Source organism: Ochotona curzoniae, unplaced genomic scaffold (genome assembly GCF_017591425.1).
Source record: "Ochotona curzoniae isolate NIBS_2020 unplaced genomic scaffold, NIBS_Ocur_1.0 contig_4792, whole genome shotgun sequence".
Classification (NCBI taxonomy): domain Eukaryota; kingdom Metazoa; phylum Chordata; class Mammalia; order Lagomorpha; family Ochotonidae; genus Ochotona; species Ochotona curzoniae.
Window position 1 is genome coordinate 108,797 of NW_024466389.1, and position 6,629 is coordinate 115,425.

A 6,629-nucleotide genomic window follows, 5' to 3' on the forward strand; every position below is an offset into this window, starting at 1 on the left:
AGAGCACCTGTGTGTCATCACTCCAGTTGAGTGGGGTGAGCAGGGGTGGCACAGGTGGGTGGGGACGTTCAGGGCCAGGGGACACACCTCTAGGTAGATATCAAGCTGGGATGAGAGGTTGGCACACAGGTGCTGGAAGTATACATGGCAGACATTCCTGGTAATGAGCACGCAAGGGGCAGCTGGACCAGCAGGGGGCCCAGGACGGCCACCTGCACAACGGCCCCTGGGGAGCAGGCCAGCACCCCGCAGAGCAGCTCCTGACGGTTCAGCAGCAGAGGCTCCCAGCTGCCATAGCTGGACCAACAGTCAGATCAGTCCATCCCACACTTGCCCCAGGAGACCAGCTCAGCTGGCTGCTTGGCCAGGCCCAGAATCCCAGAACTAAACCCGCGGGTGAAGTGTCAGCTTCCCTCAATGACCCACGGACACTCCGTCTTTCACATGTTCACCTCTGTCCTCACGTGTTCACCTCTGCCCTCACGTGTTCACCTCTGCCATTCACGTGTTCACCTCTGCCCTCACGTGTTTACCTCTGCCCTCACGTGTTCACCTCTGCCCTCACGTGTTCATCTTTGCCCTTCATGTGTTCACCTCTGCCCTCACGTGTTCACTTCTGCCCTCACGTGTTCACCTCTGCCCTCACGTGTTCACTTCTGCCCTCACGTGTTCACCTCTGCCCTCACGTGTTCACCTCTGCCCTCACGTGCTCACTTCTGCCCTCACGTGTTCATCTTTGCCCTTCATGTGTTCACCTCTGCCCTCACGTGTTCAGCTCTGTCATTCACATGTTCACCTCTGCCCTTACGTGTTCACTTCTGCCCTCACGTGTTCATCTTTGCCCTTCATGTGTTCACCTCTGCCCTCACGTGTTCAGCTCTGTCATTCACATGTGTTCACCTCTGCCCTTACGTGTTCACTTCTGCCCTCACGTGTTCATCTTTGCCCTTCATGTGTTCACCTCTGCCCTCACGTGTTCACCTCTGCCATTCACATGTTCACCTCTGCCCTCATGTGTTCACCTCTGCCCTCACGTGTTCAGCTCTGTCATTCACATGTTCACCTCTGCCCTCACGTGTTCACCTCTGCCCTCACGTGTTCACCTCTGCCCTCACGTGTTCACCTCTGCCCTCATGTGTTCACCTCTGCCCTCACGTGTCCACTTCTGCCATTCACATGTTCACCTCTGCCCTCACGTGTTTAGCTCTGTCATTCACATGTTCACCTCTGCCCTTACATGTTCACTTCTGCCCTCACGTGTTCACCTCTGCCATTCACGTGTTCACCTCTGCCCTCACGTGTTCACCTCTGCCCTCACGTGTTTAGCTCTGTCATTCACATGTTCACCTCTGCCCTCATGTGTTCACCTCTGTCATTCATAATATTGCCCCAGTTTTTCACACAAATGCCAGTTTATCACACAAAGCACACAGTTGCTTTGTTAATGCGGGTTCTGTTTCTGATGTGCCGGTGCTGCAAACATGGCCACTCTGAGTGTTCTGGAACACTGATCACTTCCCCAGTGCTAAGTTGATCAAAGGTTTGGGCTTCTCTGACATCTAGTAGCGCAGCACTAATGGGCCAGGATGTGGCCCCTGTGCCGTGTGGCAGACCAGATGGACTCCTTGGTGTGTAGCCAACTGGGGAGTCACCAGCAGATGGAAGACCTCTTTGTCTCTTTCTTACTCTGTAAACATGTAACTCTGCTTTTCTAATACTTTTTTTTTAAAGGAATGGCCCATTCGTTTAAAAAAAAAAAAAGCACTAAATATAATTTTCTGCTGAAAAAGTGGGTTGCAATTTTCTTCTCTCTGTTCAGCATCCACTGTGCTGTGTGACAGCATCACCCACCTGGTCATGCCCAGCCTGACCTGTGTGAGGGACAGGAGGGGGAGCTGGGCCATACTACCTGGCCTGGGTCTCAGACAACACGGATAGGCGTGAGTCCACATCCATGTGGACTCGGTTAGATAGGAAGGCTGCGGGACTCTGACCTGAGGACCCCTGAGGGGAGATGCAGGGTCAGAGGCGTGGTGGGGGACTAGGGTGTGGGACAGAGCCAGGAGGGCAGGGACTGGGTCAGAGGGAGGAAGGGGTCGGCAGAGCATGGACCGTCCTAGGCTCTCCCACCCTGGAATTGGAGCCTCTGGGAAGGGTGACAGAAGAAGGGTGGCACTGTAGTTGGCGTCTGGGCCAGGTGAAACCTGGCTAACGGCACAGGTCAGGTGGATAGTGCTGGATAGACCACCACAGCTGGAAGGGTAGGAGCAGTGGCACTGCATTATTAAATGGCTGTTATTATATAAAGAGATTCCGTGGACACAGGCAACTAATACCACAGGGACCTCCCCATGTTCTCCTCCCTGTGCCCCTCCTCACTCATACCTCCTCTCTGAGTCCCTCCTCCATTGCCCCTCTTCCCTGCTGTCCCTCCTTCCTCACCCCTCCTCCCTTGCCCCTCCTTCCTGAACCCCCCCCCCCCTTGCCCACTCACCAGCACTGGAATCAATACCACTGGCCAAATGAGGAAAAGACGGTTTCCATCTACTGGATGATAGCATGTCCCAGGGTGGCCGTGTCCTTCTTGCGAGTGTCAATGTCCTCTCAGGTTGGCCATGTCTACATCCACCCAGTGTGGACATGTCCCTCCTGTTCACTTCTTTTCGTCTAACCCTCACCCTCCTGCAGGGTTTCAAGGCCGCACTGGCCAAGGAGAGCCTCACCCGCATTTCTTCTTGGAGGCACTAGAGGGCACCAGACTTTTATGAGCAACATCCCTTCAAGGCCTCCCCAGGAGGTCCAGGAGAGGGGGTTCTGGGTGCTGAGAGTTGCCATGTTGCTTCCTGAAGCCACGTTGACTGACAGCTGTCACACCTGAGGGCCAACTGCCAAAGGCCAGCTGTAGTGGCAGGCTGGGGTGGACGTGGTGTGACTGACATGCTCCCAGCCCGGGATCACCTGCACCCCCACCTCTCAGCGGCCTGACTGCCTGCCTTTGGAGTGCTGCATCTTCTGGAATTTCATTTCAAATTTACTTTAAGTTTCAAGATCTTCTACATTTAATTTTAATTTTAATTTTTGATGATTTTTACATATTTGATTATGATGCAAAGGGTCAATGACTACAAGAAAGTGGGTGAGACCACCATCTTCACATTCTCTCTCTCTCTCTCTCTTTTTTTTCTTTCCTTCTTGCATATGAGGGAAAGGGTGAAACAAGGAGAGAAGCCACACCCAGCCTCCCAACCTCCTCCATATCCTAGGATGGAAGACAGCCACCCAACGCCATTCCAGGGTCCCCGATGTGGGACATACTCAAGAGTCCTGCTCAAAAGGTTTTGATATTTCGACAGTTCTGAATTGCTGCCAATCTTGCCACTCCAAGCATGACGAAAGTTTTCCAGAATCCTTTGGTTGACAGAGTTCACCTTAGAATCTCTGCCCAGATATTCACTGTCCACACTTGGCCAGAGTACTGGATCATTCTGTTCTGTCCTCCGTCCTGTTGCAGGACCAGGTGTACTCTGCGGGCTCCATGTATTGCCACATCCTCCACGTGCATCTGGATATGCTATCTAGCCATGCCTGCCCCTAGTCCTGGTTCACAGGCTCGCCAATCAGAGTGGCAGCCCCACCTGGCCCAACCCACACTCCATTCTGGTGCTCAGATTTAACAGCGAGTAATATGAACTGGCCCAGCCTGGTGTGCCCCCAACCTGAGCCAAATGTATGCTGGTGGGTACTATTACCTGGCCTGCGGGCTGCTCCCTATTGTGGTTCTTGCACTCACCTGCAGGGACTGTGTCTCAACACAGGCGTTCCCCAAGTTCCTCCATCAGAACCTCTCCCAATGCCAGATTTCGTGCACACCGGTAGGTCCATGGGCCTGCCCTACTAAGTCTACCTCCTATCCTAGCAGGAACAGTGGCCTTTCCTGACTGGCCCTCACTCATTCCGGTTTTTACTGATGGGTGTTACAAGCCATCAGTGGGCCAGCAAAGCTTGGCCCACACCCAGACACAGCTCACACATGGCTCAATAGGGGCAGAGACCTAGCCTAGCCCATCCTACACCTACCCTCGCTCTCACAAGCATCAGTGGATGCTGTAGTCTGGCCCAGTCTGGCACACTCCAGACCCAGTCCACATTTGTGCCAAGGGACATTGCAGCCATGTCCAGAACTGACAGCAGCCCCCACTCTGGCCCTCACACTCACCCAGTGGGATCCACAACCCAATCAGGGTGCCCCCTTAGCTCCCCAACCAGGCCTGTTTCCAGCCACAGATCTTGTGTGTGCCAGTGGTTGCTCTAGCCCAGCCTGGCATACTCCTTCACTTGCCTTGCCTGTTGCCTTTGGATGCTGTAACTTGGCCTGCCCCTGTCCCAGCTCTTGCTGGCCCTCCTGTGAACTGGCTTGTGTTGCAGTGTTGGCACCTGGCCCTGCTCATTCTGCTTCCATCCTCGCCTCATGCATACCTGCAGGTATGTCAGCCTAGCCCAGTGTGACCTGCATCCCAGCCTGGTTTCTGCACTTGCCAGTGAGCTAAGGTTCACTTGTCCTTGTTTGGTCCAACCTCTTCCAAAACCAACCCACACACTTGCCAAAAGGTGGGACACCTTGCCCAGCTCGCCTGACCCCCAGGTCTAGAGCACATGCTCACCAATGAGAGCTATGACCTCATAGGGGAGTCTCCCAAGTTCCCCCACTCAGCCCACTCCCAGACCCAGACCTCACACATGCCAGCAGGTGCGAGGCCCTTGCCCAGCATAGCTTGCCCCTCCATCATGACCTTTGGGTGGACTGGTGAATATTGCGGCCTGACCAGCCCCATATCCTGTTTTAGGATGCACATGCAGGTGCTGTAGCCTGGACCTGCCCAGCCTATTCTTGGCCCCAGTACCCGTGAGCCCGTGAGTGTTGGTGGGTTCCATGCTCACACCTACTTCAGCCCATCACCACCTGTCGCTGCCGCCCAGCAGCGGCAACGCTAAAATGATGAGGCACACTCTTGAGGGTCTGGGAAAAGCCAGAACCGCAACTGGACCCCTCACTGCCAAAAGCGGCCGCATTTAAACCCTTCTCTCTGCTGCCCCTTTCCCCATTGGCCTTAGCTTTCCTCTGCCGCTTCTCCAGCTCTCTCTCTGCCACCCTTCTTCATTCTTGTCCCTGTTTTCTGCTGTATTTCTCTGTTCTTTTCCTAGACTTTGGTCTTACTACTTCTCTACTGCTTTTCCCGCCCTCTCTCCGCCACCCTCCTTCCCGCCCATCCCTCTTCTCCCCATCCCGTTTTCCCTGTAGTAGTCTCTCCGTCTTTCTCGTCATCGTAGTCCATCCCTCGTCTGTCGGCTGTCGTTGTCGTCCCGTCTTCCGTCCGTCTCCTCTCTGTTTGTTTTTTGTTTTTAAGATTTATTTATTTTTATTGCAAAGTCAGATATACAAACAAAATAGAGGGACAGTGTGTGGTCAGGCTGTGGTCAGGCCCTGACCCCCATCTGCACACCCAGCCTTGTCGGCCCCCACCTCCCCTCTGCCCAGAGGTGGGAGTGACCTAATCAGATAGCAGGGCCTGAACGCTAGGCGAGAAGTCCTGTAAGAGCAGGAGTGGAGGACCCCAGGTTAGGAGACAGGCAGGTGGCCGCTGGGGGTGGGGCTCCCCAACCCCGACTGTCTGGGCTCATGGGTGCGGACCACTCCTGACCTTGGTCAGCGTCCAGCCATTCCCTTCGCAGGCGCTGAGGGGACCCACAAGGGCATCCTGTTCTGGCTGTTGTCTTCAGCCACGCCCAGAAGAAGTCAGATCTTCAGTGTGGGAAGCAGCCCTGCCCGGCCTGGGGCTGGGGAAGGGGCCCTCCGGTGGTCAGGCTGGAGCCCTCTACCAACCTCTGCCCTGCCACAGTATGGACATAGCTGGCCGGGAGAGGGAAGCAAACGAAGGGAGACTCAGGGGGCAGGCCCTGCCAATTGCAGCCCCGGCTTCAGATAGCAGATACCAAATGCCTCATCCACGAGGCCCTGGAAGACCTGGTGAGCACGCAGGTCTGGGCCTCGGGAGAGCTGGGAGGCTCCCCTGCCAGCCCAGACGCTGAGCTCGAGGCTGGGGTCGGTCCTCAGAGAGCCCCCACCTGGGGTCTATATAAAGTCACCAAAGAACCCTTAGGTGAGGACAGGACCGCGGAGGAGACCTGGTTGGACTCCAATGCTGACCAAGCATGGAGATCCACGCACGGCGAGCAGCGCCAGGCCAAGGCCAGGGAACAGGGGCGGCAGGGGCGGCACCAGGGGCGGCTCACCTCGGGCAGACCTGCGGCCGCCGCGGCATCCCTGCCCGGCCCGCGGTCATTGTCCACGGGTCCCCCTGGACCTGTGCCACACTCCAGGACTCAGCAGCAGCGGGCGCTCGGGACGCTTCTGCAAGGCCAGCCAGCAGAGCTGCGGGTCCGGCGGTTGCCAAGTCCCGCGAAACTCCGCCCTCCCCGCACGCCGCAACGTGGTCGGGAGCCCACCCGCCTGCGGGGCTTGACTGGGGTCCCACAAGCGCGAGCGGCGTGGCGACCCCCGGGGCCAGGCGGACGCCCCGCCGAGAGCCCCGACCCCACCCGGCTATTTAAGGCCGCGGCGCGGGTTGTGA